This window comes from Protopterus annectens, chromosome 1.part2 (assembly GCF_019279795.1).
Source record: "Protopterus annectens isolate FY-2018-M chromosome 1.part2, PAN1.0, whole genome shotgun sequence".
Taxonomy (NCBI): Eukaryota; Metazoa; Chordata; order Ceratodontiformes; family Protopteridae; genus Protopterus; species Protopterus annectens.
The window spans coordinates 569,383,514-569,399,488 of NC_056727.1; positions in this window are offsets into that span (position 1 = coordinate 569,383,514).

The window sequence follows — 15,975 nt, forward strand, 5'->3', positions numbered from 1 at the left end:
CAGTTGGCTAAGAGCTTCATTGCTGAGAGATACCCATTGGGGAACCCCTCCATTCAGAAATTATTGTCTTCTTAAGGAAAAACGTCTTTTCTTTTATTTTCTGATTAAAAGCTGTATTTCCCCTATAGGTTCATAGGTTCATAGGTTCATACTAGGCTATCTGCCCGAGGGCATTTACAAGCCTAGCCCATAGTTTTGTGGCTTACGCCACCCCTTTAGTATGGGGAACTATACCCATTATTTTGCTGTGCCTCTGTTGAGCAGTGACACTGAGGTAATCCCTGGGGTATATCTGCGATCTCCCATCCATTGGTCAAGATTTCTCTTGAACAAGGCCAGTGAGGTGCTCTGCCTCACATATACCGGGATTTTGTTCCACAGCATAGGGAGTCTTTGGGTGATGAATCTATCCCTCCAGCACGTCCTGTTAATAGCCGTGTCGAGGTTTAAGTCTCCCGCCCTTGTGGCTCTGACGGATCTAGATTTTTTGAGGTGAAGCATATTCATCAAATCTGGGTTTGACATGGCCTTGTATGTTAGGCAAAGGTCACCTCTGAGCAAGCGTGCGACTGAATAGAGCTGGAGTTCTTTCAGTCGGGCAGCATAGGACAGATGTTTGAGACCCTTTATCCTTTTGGTGAGGAACTTTTGCGGCCTCTCCAGCTGCTGCAAGTGTTGGGTCAGATACATTCCGAATGGGGCATTGTACTCAATCATTGGTCTGATGAGTGATGAGTATAGGAGACTATGACCTCCCTTGATCTGGATGAGAATCCCTTCATGATAAGGTGGGCAATGTAGAAGGTCTTCCTAACTACTTTAGCTACATGGGTGTCAAATGACAGACTACTATCAACCTGGGTCCCCAGGTCCCTGATAACTTCTTCTGTGCTCAGTGGATTGCCACCTATTTGGTAGCTAGGGGTAACCTTGTTTTTCCCGAAGGGTATGACTATGCATTTTTTGGCATTTAACTTTAGGCCATGGCTCTGGCACCAGTTATCCGTTTCTGTGAGACCCTTCTGAAGGATATCTGTGTCAGATGTGTTTTCTACTATGGCGCCCAGTTTGCAGTCATCTGCAAACTTTGTCAGCTATAACCCTCCTGTGTTTGCTTGTACTTTGGAAAAGTAGATGCCAAACAAGAGTGGGCCCAGGACTGAGCCCTGTGGTACACCACTTGTGACAGGCTTTGAGTCTGACATGGCGCCAGCAACTCTGACCCTGTGGGTTCTGTCACTCAGCCAGTTTGCAACCCATCTTGTGATGTATGGGTTAACATTTAAGCTGATGAGTTTTTCAATGATACCCGAGTGGGGTATTGTATCGAAGGCCTTTACCAGATCGAGGTAGGCTGTATGGACTGCCTTTCCCTCATCAATGGCTTTGGTGACTGTTTCGAAAAAGTCAACCAAGTTTAGAAGGCATGATCTGCCTTTGACAAAGCCAAACTGGGATGGATCCAAAGTCTGCAAATTCCCTATGTCTTTATTTATGAGGTCCATTATGATCCTCTCCATGGCTTTGCAGATAAGGCTTGTCAAGCTAATGGGCCGGTAATTTCCAGGGTCGGTGGAGGCACCGCCTTTGTGAAGTGGGACCACAGTTGCAGTGCGCCACTCCCTGGGTACGTATCCAGAGGTAAGACTATGATTAAACAGCTGTCCTAGCTGTGGGTTTAATTCCTCGTTGAGTTCGTGGAGCACACAGCCGGGGACACCATCAGGTCCCATGGATGCTGTGTTTTTTGCTTTGGAGAGAGCAGTTCTCACTTGGGCATTGGAGATGTTTGGGGGGCTGCAATCGCTTGGTATAAATATCTCTCCTTTGGGGGGGAGAAGTTTGCACTGAACCTGTCAGCCAGTATGTTGGCAATGTCTGTAGGATCAGTAATCTTCACATCATTTTGAACTAGTTCTGAACATATCTGGGAGTTTCCTCCCATGTTTCTAACATAGCTAAAGAAGGCCTTATGATTGTCTTTTGAGTCTTTAGCTATTTTTCTCTCAAAATTTGCTTTGGAAGATTTTATGAGAGCTCTTAGTTTTTTACTTATAGTGATCAAGGGTGTCTTACCTTTTAAGGATTTTGCTCTATCTTGTAGTAGCTTCCTCCTTTTGTTGTAGAGTTTGTTTATGGCTGGGGTCCACCAGACTGGACGCTTGCCTTTGGTACAAAGAGTCTTTGTTTTGCTTGGGATTGCCTTATCCATGCAGTCCTGCAGGTGCTGGTAGAAGGCATTTGTAAGTGATTCAGCGGCTTGAGTACTGTTTTCCGCCGCTCGGGGCCTTAAAGGAGACCACACTAGTCTTTAGAAGTGTGAAGTCGGCTTTCGAGAAGTTCTTTACTGTGGTCTTTTTATTTCAGGTGGGGTGGGATGAGGACCTCCAGCGAGATTAGTTTGTGATCTGATCTCACCAGTGAGGGGTATACTTCTGGTGTTGAACATTGTGCTCCCATGTTCGTGATGATTAGATCAAGTATGCTTTCTCCTCTTGTGGGGATGGTGACTAGTTGTTCCATGGCATTTGAGTTTATGAATTCCAGGAACTTTTGGGCTAGGGTGTTTGGGCTTGAGTAGTGTTCCCAGTCTATATTAGGGTAATTGAAGTCACCTAGTATGATGGTGTTAGGTGATACATTTATCTCCTCTAGTGTTTTCAGGAAGGCCATGTGAGGTTCCTGAGTTTGTGAGGGTGGCCTGTAACATGCTACAATTTGCAGAGCAGTCTTGCCTATGGTTAATTGCACCTGGATGGTCTCCGATGCATTGTGCGTTGCCACCAGTCTTGAGGTGTGGGTGTCCTTGATGAATATGGATACCCCCCCTCCTTTCTTGGTATTGTCCGGATTTTGGGGCCGGAACACATGATATGAGGTAAAACCTGATAGTGCAGGGGTGCTCTCAGGAGCCTTGAACCAGGTTTCTGTCACAGCACAGACATCGATGTTCTCCATACTGAGAAGGGCCTCGAGTGTGCATTTTGAGATTTAGACTTCTGGCATTGAGCAGCATTACCCTTAGTTTTTTTCCTTTTTGTGTTCTAGGGTGGTAGGTTTAGAATTTGAGCCTTGCCTAAAAAGGCACTATGGGGTGGCAAGAGCCTTTGCCAATATCCGAATCCCAGGGTGACAGGTGCAAGCCGTCCCTTGCGAAGCAGCGTGGCTTGTCCAGCATGTCATCCCAGGCAGACAGACATTGGATCCCCTTTGAATGACACCAGAGTTTAAGCCAATTGTTAAAGCTGATCATCTTATCTCTGTATTGTGGCATCATTCTTGGTGAAGGTAGGATACTGCTCAAGGTCAGGGTCATACCTGCCTGGGCTACATAATCAGAGAGCTCCTCAATGTCCCTTTTCATGTAGTCCAAGGAGGTACGTCTCAGGTCGTTTACACCAGCGTGGACAATGACTGAGTCGTATTTGTACCTGCTGTTGAGAGACCTGAGTGCTTGCGTTATGTGGCGGATTCTAGCGCCCGACAGGCAGCTTACTGTGACTTTCTCCTTACTCAGTCTGGTGAGCGGGATGTCAGTGTGTCTGACTATGGAGTCACCAATGACTAGTGTGTCTGGCATTGTGTTTGGCCTTAAGGGCTGTGACTGCTTGACACTCTGACTGTGAGGTCTATGTGTTGCAGGTGTTGTGTTCTGAGGTGGTGGTTGTTTGGGTGTCTGCTTTGGTGGCCTCTGCTGTTTTGGTAGATTTTTGATCAGAGCCTCCGAGTATGTCTTTGTGTGTTTATGTGTATGATTTGAGGTTGTGATGGTACTATGTGAGACTGGGTCTATAGTGTGTGTGGTAACCTTCTCCTCCTGACTGGTCTTGTCAGTCCTATGTTGAGAGAGCTCAGCCTCCAGTTTGGCCGTATAGTTGCATCTCTCGCATGTATTTGTGTTTTGTGGGAGGAGGAGAGGGTTGTCTGTGTACATGAGGCAATTGTAACATTGCCTCAATATTCCCAGGTTCACCAGCTGAGCAGGAGAGGACACTTGCAACTGATCCCTCGACATGCTAGAAGGACTAGACAAAAAAACTTTAAAAGAGATTCCGGGGGACGTGGGTGACCGAGAAATGGGGGTTTGCCTTTTTGGGGTGCTATCTATAAGAGTGCCGTATCAAGGTAATAAGTACTGTAGGAGCAAGTGCTAGGTTTAACAGATAGAGAATAGTCTACTTGGAGTCAAGTAGAGATGATCTTTTTAGTTATAGGATACGCTGATTAGATAAGTAGTATAATTCTAGGAAGGTAGTTTTAAGGGAAAATTTGAAGAGTGGACTTTAGGTAGCCCGAATAGTTTAAACCTGCTTATAAGAAAACCATTATTTTTTTACAATATCGGAAGCTTCCTGTCAGAGATCGTTATTTTTAACCAATGCATACTTCATAGATATATTTTATTACTTGTGGCTGATTTTGTGTTAAACTGTGTACTGCTTGTGAAATGTTTGACTTTGTGGGACAGGGAAGATTACAGAGAAATGTGTGGGCTTTTTTCTGTGTCAGTGTAGTGCTTATACTTACTTCGTGACAGTATATAGTCCATTTTGATTCTTCAGTGTGAGAGAGTGTGTAAAAACTACTGACAAGGGAGTTTCAAGTTACTTTAATTTTTAATTATTAAGGGACTGGGGAAAGTGCTATGAATGTAAATGCGCTGCTTGTGAAAACTCAGTGACAAGTTAACTTCCCACCAACTCACTCCAGCAATGGTAACCTTTTTTGTTGCTTCTTGTTGTTTCTTCCCCAGTTACAGCATGATTACTCACTCTTCTCCCACAGTACCTAGTGTGTAGCCCCTGCACTAGCCCAGTAATCAATGAGCCTCAATACTCACCAGTAGCACCAGTTAGGAGCATGCACATTGGGAGGATGACAAGTACACACACAGTAAAGTACAATTTCCCTTAAGAGCACACAGAGATCACAGTAAGTCTGGGGCTGGTTTCTCCCTCGTTCTCCAGCTCCTCAATAAGACTCCCCCACTGGCATAACTATAGAGTTGATTCCTTAGCCAGGGTTCCAAGCCAAGTCCTCCTGGCATTCTCCCTGTCCAATCAGTGCTTCGTGTCCCTGCCCAAATAGCTGACACACACACACACTGAGATTTGATTTATATACAAACACACACCTGGGAAAGGCTGGCACAAGTTTACTAGCTAGGCCCCCTTCTGCCCAGACCATAAGGTAGTTATCACTACCACCAGAACCTCTTATCAACTACTTTAAGGCCCTTCCCAAAGGGTGACCAATCTTACTGTGTAATGTTACTATTATCCAGATGGTAAGTTTGACCAAGGCCAATGCTATTTAGGAGTGGCATATACAGTGTCACCAGATACATATGCAAATACTCTAACAGCTTAAATATCTCTAAACAAACCAGCCACAATTAAAAGGTTTAATATATTTAATAATAAATATCAAAAGAACAAAACAATACTCAGTAACTCAACACAGTGACTACAGAGTACAGAATCACAGAAAATATTTTAAAACAACATTGCAGGACAGTCTCAAATAAATACAGAAAACATCTAAACTAATCTTTACTATATTCCTGTCTATATCTAAGAGAGATTACTGTACCGTGGTTACTTACTATTAGCAATGCAAGTGCTGATGAGAGGATGGTTCCAGGTCCAAAGACAAATACAAAATGCACAGACTCACTCTCTGAGATAGTTCTTAAATTAATAATACACATTATTGCTGGGTTAGCCAGGATGGCATCACTCTTTATAGGTTCATAGGTTCATAGGTTCATACTAGGCTATCTGCCCTGGGGCAATTATAAGCCTAGCCCAATTCTGTATGGCTTACGCCACCCCTTGATTTGAGTATACTGTGCCCTTTTTAAGGTTTAGTTTACTGTGCCTCTGTCTAATAGTGACACGGGAGTAATCCCTGGGACAAACCTATGATCCCCCATCCACTTATCGAGATTCTTCTTGAAGAGATTCAGTGAGGTGCTCTGCCTCACATTAACTGGAATTCTATTCCAGAGCGAAGGGAGCCTCTGAGTTATGAACCTGTCCCTCCATCAAGTTCTATTTATTTCTGTGCTGAGGTTCAAGTCCCTCGAGCATGTGGCTCTAAGGGATTTAGATTTACTGAGGTGGAGCATGTCCATTAATTCTGGATTTGACATAGCTTTGTATGTCAGGCATAGATCGTCTCGAAGTAGGCGGTATGCAACTGAGTAGAGCTGGAGTTTTTTTAACCGAGCAGTATATGGCATCTGTTTGAGACCATTGATCCTCTTGGTGAGATACTTTTGGGATCTTTCTAATTGCTGCAGGTGTCGGGTAAGGTACATCCCAAAAGGGGCATTGTATTCTATGATGGGCCTGATGAGGGATGAATAAAGGGGCACGATTACCTCTCTTGATCTAGATGTGAAACCCTTCGTGATGAGGTGGGCTATGTAGAAGGTCTTTTTAACCACTTTGGCAATGTGGTTTTCAAAGGAGAGATTGCTATCAACTTGGGTCCCCAGGTCCCTAATAACTTTCTCTGTACTTAATGGGTTTCTGCCTATGTGGTAATTTGTGGGCACATTGTTTTTGCCAAAGGGTATGACTATACATTTTTTGGCATTTAGCTTTAAACCATGGCGCTGACACCAGTTATCTGTCTCCTGTTATCTTGTCACCTGCCTTCAGTGCCCAGGCTAACAGAAACTTAGAATTTAGCACCTCTGTTTCAGAGGTACATGTCTCTCAGAAGTTTGCCTAGAACTGGAAGTCATAAAACAGTTAAACACTTTTACATTTGAAACCTAGTAATTATTTCTGTTTCAAGACAATAGGAAAACCTCCAACTCTAGACAGTGTATCTCCTCTGAGCTGAAACAGAGATAACAGAATCGTAAAACAATTTCTACTTATTTTCTTGAGGTTTTTCAAGTTAACTCTGTATGTTCCAGCTTCTGCTATTAAAACACGCATATACACATTTCTGCTCTTTTCCAGCAGGGTGCACTCTGGTTACACTCTTGAAGCTCAGTACATAACATACAGTTCAACACACACTTCCATACCTGTCAACTGTACAGATTTTTGCAGAATGTCCAGATTTTTGCCTCATATTTTGGTCTGCTCCTCATAAAATTTGTGGTTTTCTGGCAAATCATTGAAGATTGAAGGCACTAAATGATACTAAATAATGAAAGACATTTTAGTTTCAAACTTTATATCCTTCAGAAAATATATAATAATGCAAAACCTGTTATTCTAGCAACTTTCTAAGTTTATAGGAGCAATATTTAAATGTTGTCCTTATTTTTGGGCCTTTGTCCTCCCATTCTTTTTGGCTTTGTCCAGATTTCTTGCACTGAGAGGTTAAGAGGTATGCACACTTCTACAGCAGTAGTTTAATATACACATAACATATAGTTCTCTTACATTTGTAAGACATGCCTATGGATCATATTAATATTCCCAACTGTTCATAGTTTTGCACTGTCTTATTTTTGCTTGATTGAATTATTTATATGTTTGCTGGCATTGTATTCTGATCTCTGCTGAAATCTCTGTCGGCTGTTGCAGTTGCCCACCTCTACTGTAAATTTGATCTGTAACACTCTTCCCCGTTCCATCTCATTAACCCTAATACAAAGATTATTTGGGAAGGCCAAACCCCTTAGTCACTTTACCTTGAATTATCTTCTGTTCCTGCTCTATCCCTTTTTACTTACAAAAAACTTTATTCATCTGCTTATGGTTTTCTAATTTGTGCTTCTTCCTACTACTATGTTACTTCATCTTGATTTGCTTCTTCATGCTATTGCTGCCTGTTCTCTGAAGAGTTCTACTGCATCTATTCTGTTGCATTTATTACTGCTTGTTTATAGCCTGTCTAAATTGTTAAGTGTTATTCTTAAGTGTTATTCTAAGCTTTTAGTTTTGGTTTAAGCACTTGGGCTTTAGGTCCACCACTTAGCTCTCCCTGGCCTTTCTCCCTCAGATTCTGACAAATATGGATGGTCAGTTTCCTACAGTTTCTCCTCAAAGTCTGGTTAATATGGGCATCCTGAGACAAAGTGTAACAACTGCCTCATGTACATGGACAACCATCTACTACTACCACCCAGGAACACAATTTGTAAGAGATGCAATTACATTAGGAACCTAGAGTCCAAGCTCTCTCCCCCTTAAGCTAGTATATCTAGCACTGAAAAGGTTGTCAACACAATCACTATACCCCAAACACCATCCACACCTATTACAACACACACCTACATATGCGCAGGTCCTCCACATAAACAAACCCAAACAAAGGAGACCTCTGAGGCAAAAACATACATGATCTCCACAGCCCTCCACAACACATACCATGCATAGTCCACACACCTGTGCCTCACAACCACTAAGGCTTCACCATAAACTCAACATATTAGTCATAGGAGACTCCATTGTGAGACACATAGATGTGCTTCTCACCAGGCTGGATTAGGAGAAAGTCACGGTTAGTTGTCTGTCAGGTGCCGGAATCTGCCATATCACACACGTGCTCAAGTCTCTCAACAACAGGTACCATTATGATTCTGTCATAGTCCAGGTTGGCGTGAATGACTTGAGACCTACCTCTCTGGACTATATGACGAGAGACATGATTGAGCTCGCTGATTGTGTCCCAAGCAGGTACGTCCCTAGCCTTAAGCAGCATTCTTCCGTCACCCAGAATGATACCACAATACAAACAGAAAATGACTGACTTTAACAATTGGCTTAGTTTCTGGTGTCATTCCAGGGGGATCCAGTACCTGACAGCCTGGTAAGATATGATCGACAGATCACAAAGCTTTGTCAAAGAATGGCCTGCATCTGTCTCACCTGGGCTTCAGGCTTCTGGTCAAAGGCTCTTGCCTCCCCTATTTTGCCTTTTTAGGAAAAGTGATGTGGTTAAAACTACCAACATAAAAATTTCAACAAAACACAAATTAAAGGTCATGCTGCAAAACGCTAGGAGTCTAAATATGAAACTGCACTCATTGCAGGCATTCCTAACCCTGGAAAATGCTGACATCTGTGCAGTCACAGAAACCTGAATCAAAGCTGTGGACAGCACCCGAGCCTTACCTGGTTATTCATCCTATCATACATTCAGACTTCAAACTGTGGGCAGTAAAAGGAGGTGGAGTTTCAATATACATTAAAGACATATGCGCCTCCAGGCTGGTCAAACAGTATGACACACGAGACACTCCAGGTGCAGTTAACCATTGACAATACCCCTATTAAAATCATAGCTAGCTACTGGCCCCCAAATCTGATGCCCAATCCACCTACTTGGACCTGTTTGAATCTATCAAGATTCAACCCATTACCCTGATCCTGGGTGACTTTAACTTCCCAAACATAAACTGGAAGAACTACTCATGCCAGAGCACAAATGCCCAGAGATTCCTTGATTTTGTCAATGCAAATGCCTTGGAACAGATAGTCGATACCCCCACAAGGGGTGATAATATCTTGGACTTGGTATTAACCAACATGAGTAACCACTGGAACATCCCTATAGTATCATCCTCCCTGTTAAGATCTGACCAAAAAGTGGTCACTTTTGAAGTCGCCATCTCCCCCAACCCCACCCCTCTATCTGGGATCAGACATAAAATCTTCTCCAAAGCTGATTACAGCCTCCTGAGGGATGGTATAAACAGCTTCACAGCCCCCTCCCCCTCTGTAGGAACTGGCACCAATATCCAAAACTACACCAAAGCACCATACAAGCATTTATATAGATGCATGGAATCAGGCATACCCGACAGGACTAAATTATCCTCTGCAAGGAAGAGTAAACCTGTCTGGTGGACATCTGCAATAAATAAACTCTATAACAAAAGGAAAAAATTGTTGTCCAAGACCAAGAAGGAGCAGATGCCCAACTGGAAGCAAACTCTCCTTAGCCTGAACAAGCAAATAAGAGCACTAATGAAGACTTCCAAAGTAAACTTTGAGTCCAAATTGGCTACATCTACTAGAGGCAATCATAAGGCCTTCTTCACATATATCCGCAACTTCAAAGGAAGCACCCACATCTGTTCAGAACTGGTGGTCAAGGACACCACATATACAAATGCAGTAGATATAGCAAACTTGCTGGCTAACAGAATCAGTGAAAATTGTACCCCTCTGTCCCCCCATCAGTAAATCAGGAAATCCCCAGTACCTGTCCCCTTCCCCTTATATCTATGGAACAGGTCATCACTGCTCTCACAAAGGCAAAAAATACCACCTCCATGGACCCGATAACATCCCAAGCTGCATCCTAAGTGAACTCAGACAGGAACTTGCAGCACCACTAGGCACCCTATTCAACCAAAGCCTGAGTACTGGCTTCTTTCCAGCTGAGTGGAGGACAGCCACTGTCATCCCTTTACACAAAGGTGGAGTGTCCACGAATCTGGGAAATTATAGACCCATCAGCCTAACTAGCCTGATCTGCAAGGCCATGGAACAGATTATCATGGACCTCATCAACAAGGACATTGGCAACCTCCAAACATTTGATCCCACACAGTTTGGCTTAATGAAGAGGAGGTCATGTCTGCTAAATTTGGCTGAGTTCTTTGAGACAGTCACCAAAGCCATGGATGAGGGGAAGACGGTGCGTACCACCTACTTTGACCTGGACAAAGCCTTTGACACTATTCCCCACTCAGGCATAATAGATAAACTCTCTCAACTAGGCATCAATCCATATGTTACCAGATGGGTAGCAAACTGGCTCACGGACAGAACCCACATAGTCAAAATAGGGGAAGCCACTTTAAGCAGTAGACCTGTAACAAGTGGCGTACCCCAGGGTTCAGTCTTGGGGCCTCTGTTATTTGGGATATACTTTTTCTGAGGTGCAGGCCAAAACCAATGGGCTATAGCTGACCAAGTTTGCAGATGACTTCAAGCTGGGTGTTGTCATCAATTCCCCTAGTGATGTGGACATCCTCCAAGTGGATCTCACTTAGACAAATGACTGGTGCCAGAAACATGGCCTCAAGCTGAATACCAAAAAATGCATCATCATCCCCTTTGGGGAGAGTGACGTCCCCAGAAATTATCACATTAATAACAATGTCCTAAGCACTCAATGAGTTGTGAGGGATTTGGGCACCCAGGGTGATAGTAACCTTACTTTTGACTGCCATGTTGCTTCTGTTGTATGGAAAGCCTTCTATATGGCCCACCTCATAAGTAAGGGTATCTCATCCAGGGACAAGGAGGTCATAACATCCCTGTATTCATCCCTTATAAGGCCCATTATCGAGTACAAAGCCTCTTTCAGCATGTACCTCGCAAAGCACATGCAGCAGCTGGAGAGACCACAGAGGTTCCTCACCTGGAGAATCCAGGGCCTCAAACATCTACCATAAACAGATAGGCTAAAAGCCCTATTCCTCAACTCAGTTTCATACAGACTCCTCAGAGGTGACCTCTTTCTGGTATACAGGGCGTTCATGGACCCCACCTTGATGGAACTGCTGCATATCTGCAAGTCATGTTCCACTCATGCAGTCTGTACGGGTGACATCAATAAGATTGTTGGCGGGACAGATTTGTGTCCCAGAGACTCCCCCATCTATGGAATAGACTCCCTCTCCACATCGAGCAGAGTACCTCATTATCCCTTTTTAACTGCAACCTGGATAACTGGATGGGAAACAGAAAATATAACCCTGGTATTCCACCCGTGTCCCTGCTGGACAGGGGCATCAGGTGCTGATTTGGCTAAACATGGGCTAAACTCTTGGCTATTCTTATAAGGGCCTCAGGGCCAATAGAATAGTAACCTCCTATGATCCTATGATCCAAATGACATATGATTATTTACAAAATTCAGCTAGCTGGGCTGGCAGCATTTCAGTTTGTCACACCTAGAAAGAAAAAAATCACTTAACAAGGAGTCCTTGTTATTGTCGTGGAGTCAGTCTACATCTCAGTTGATAATGGGTGAACCTGCAATTCATCAGACCTCTCACAGCTTCCTCTATTGCATTTATTTGGCCAACATCAACCAAAGGTCAGCCACATCCTCTTCGGCTGTTCCAGTGTCCAGTACAGTCATGGGAGACCCATCTTTTCTTGGTCTGAGAGACACTCCTGGAGTTTCTTCTCAAGGTAATCAGGGAAAGAGACCATTAGACCAGGTAGACATCCCTCCTTCAGGTTGGTCTTCTTTGGCTGGAACTTGTATAAACAAATAAAAAAAACAAAAAATAAACTGTACATTTAAAGAAGTGACTACTGTTAAAAGGATGAGTTCCTGACAATGACTGGACAGGCATTACAGGCAATAAATGTTGGTACACAGAAACAATTACAGGTGGGCGGCATCCCCTGTAAAGTTATTCCTGCAGAAGCAGAGTCTGATGATTCTGACTTTGACAGAAATAGGTTTTCTTCTCCTGTAGATTCCCAAGCTCAGTTCTCTGATTGTGAGGAAAGCACTAATGCTTATCCTCGAGTGGAGAACTTTTCTTTTAAACAGACCATTTCCAGGATGAATGAGGTATTTTTATTGGAACAAACGGATGTTCCCCTGAACTGAGGATATATTGTCATGTGTTACAAATTGATATTCCTCATTCCTCTCCTATCCCTCCTATACTGCCAGCCCTGGTGGATGTGTTGAAGGGTGGCTGTACTCATCCTGATACCAATCCTTCAGTCCCTGAAAAAGGTCGACAAGCTGTATAAGTACCTCAGGCTAATGAATGTCTTTTCTCTCAGCTTACATCTGATCCAAGTGCCATTACTAAGGTTGTTCATGCTGGTAACAGGCGTCGCCGCAGTGGTGCAGCAGTTAGCGTTGTCACCTCACAGTAAGAGGTTCTCTGATTCGATTCTCGGCTGGGGTGCCTTATGTGTGGAGTCTGCATATCCTCACTGTGGTCATGTGGGTTTCCTCTGGGTGCTCTGGTTTCTCCCACATTTCAAAGACATTCAGTAGGTGGATTGGACACTCTAAATTGGCCATAGGTGAGTATGTGTGCGAGAGTGAGTGGTGCAAATGAATTACTGTGGCAGGGCTGACCACCCGGTGGTGTAGACCTTGGCTCGAGATGATTGTCACTGAAGAAGTGACACCCCAACCCCATGTGCAAATGGGAAAAGGGGTTGAGGATGGATGGATGGGTTCATGCTGGTAAAAGGTTGGTTTTCAATATTAATCTTTTTTCCTGGGGACAGAGGGAAAAATGTTGGAAAATATAGGTAAGAGAATGTTTTCTTCTTCCACATTAGACTTAAGAATTTTGAATTGCAAAGCTTACTTGTGCAAATTTATATTTTTTCCAAATGGACAGCCTGAGAGAGTAGGTTTCCACTCTTCCTACAGATGAAACATTTTTTTGAGCCAGTTTCAACCCCTTTCTCAAGTCTGTAAACATGCTTTGAAGAGTGTGTGTTATTATGCAAATATTGTGTCTAGGGTCATTACTACTGCTACAATGTTGAGAAGATATGCTTGGGTATATAAATTAAAGTTTGCTGATGAGGTAAAGTCTGAAATCCCAGATTATGCTTTCCACAATGAGGTATTGTTTGATTCTTCTCCTACTTAGATTCTCAGACAATACGATGAAAGGAAGGAAGGAAATTGACTCAAGGGATCTCTAAGATCTTTCATGTACCCCAATATAAATCTTATAAGCCTCACTCTTACAATAAAAAGCCAAATAAACAGAACTTATAATTTTCCAGCAATTAGAATGCAAAAAAGAGATGACCAGTGGGCAACAACAATAAAAACAGGGGTCTTTTCAGAAAAAAAGGAAAAACAAATGGCATGGATTGACTATGCAAGTATTCCTTGGCCTCTTCCTTCTCCTCCACACAAAAATTGCTACAAACCTGTCCCAAAAAACTGTCTTACAACATTACCCTTTGGCAAAACATGCTTTTAGGACTTTTGGGTATTAAAACTGGTACAGGAGGGTTACACATGGCAAGGAATACTAAAACCTTCTTTGAGGTAAATTCTTTCCCACTCTCTGAACCAAACAGAATTTTTTACTCAGGTTTTTCTATCTTTACTTACCCCCAAGAGCCATAAGAACCAGTTCTTGTAAATCAAAGAAGAAAAGGCTTCTCTTACAGAGTGTTTCTGGCACCAAAGAAATAAAGAGGCCTCTTGGAGACCAGGATCTTTCATTCCTAAATCTGTATGTGAAACTTCCAAAGTTCAAAATGTTGATCCTACAGAACCTGTTACCTCTTATTCTTCACATGAGTTACTTGGTAACTGTAGATCGAAAAGACACTTGCTATCATATTCTCATAGCCACAGGCTTCAGAAAATTTATAAAGTTCTCTGTTCCAGGGTTACTTTATCAGTTCTCTACATTGCTCATTGGTTTATCTCCAGCTCCAAGCAGATGCACAAAATGAGCAGTCAAGAATCATATTTCCTTATTAAGATGACGTGCTTATCTTTGCAATGTCTTTATCCAGATGTCAAGATTCATTATCATGGTTTATGTCTTTTTTGACCAATCTGGGCTTTGAGCTAAATATTCCAAAATCCTAACTGACTCCATCTCACAGGATTGTGATTATAGATTACTCACTTCAAAAGACCTTTTTAACACAAAAGAAGGTGGATTTTTATCTTGAATGTTTCCTGAACTTTTCATATCAATCTCAGACTTCTGTAACAGAATTTCATAGGATCCTGAGGTTCATGGCCTCAGTAATTCTTATGATTCCTCTAGCCAGATTACACATGAGAAAGATTAAATGGTTTCTGAAAAACACATGGATTGAGCATTTGCATTTTCCGGAGTGTCAAATTCCAGTTTGGGACTTTATAGAACTGAACTGAGTTGGTAAAGACAACAAATTTAACTGAAGTCAGGTGTCCTCGTGTCTTCTCAGACTCCAAACTAATGTCACCATAGACATATCAGATTTTGCTTGGGGAGCAATTTACAGAAGGATAACAGTTCAAGGCCAGTGAAATCCTTCAGACAAAAAGACTGAAGCACATCAACTTAAAAGAGATGTTGGCTGCGATCCACATCTTGAAGTCTCTCCACCACTTTTGATCCTCAGAACCTCTTCAAGTGATTACAGACAATGCCACAGTCATGTGATGTATAATCAAGCAGGGAGACACATGGTTATACCGCCTACGCAGGATGGCTATGATAGCTTGAAAGTTAGCCCTTTAGCATTCCATAGCCCTCTAAACATCTTGCATTCCATCAGAGGAAAATTTAGTGGCAGACAAGTTGCGCAGGAACAGGACAGACCCTCATGAATGAAAACTAAATGGGAGGGAATTCCTGGAATGGATCCAGTTGTGGGGAACACCTCAAATAGATCTGTTTTCCTCCTTTCAAAACAGACAACTAAACAAGTTTTGCTCTAGGGCTTCTTGCATGTAAGACTGTAAGTTAGATGCCTTTCATTATCTTGGAAGGAAATGTTCCTTTATGCATTTCTACCATTTCTAATGATATCCAGGGTAATTCTGAAGATTCAAAAGGATACCCAAAAGATAATTGTGGTAACACCCTTTTGGTCCAGGAAACATTGGTCCTCCTTCTTATCAAATTGGTCAAGGCAATTGCCACAAGCATCAATATAGACTGCATCTACTCACTCAAAATAGGAGAAGTCTCATACACCCCAACATGAATCAACTTCATCTGCCTCCCTGGATGATTCAGTTCTAATACCCATTAGGCACTTTTTCAAAAGGATGTGCAACAGGTACTAAAGGAGGCAAGAAAGTCTGATGCTAGAAAATCCTAAGTTGGTAAGTGGAAGTGATTTTCTAGTTGGTGCCTAACTAATAACGAAAGCCACAGTGAACCCTGTGTACCACTTGTACCACTGCTGCTCAAATATTTCTCTGAGTTACTTTTCTCTGGCCTTGCTAATTTCTCTATAAAAGTTCATCTTTTGGCCATTTCAGCAGGATTCTACTTTTTTTTCTCTGTTTGTTGTGAAGCATTTTCTGAAA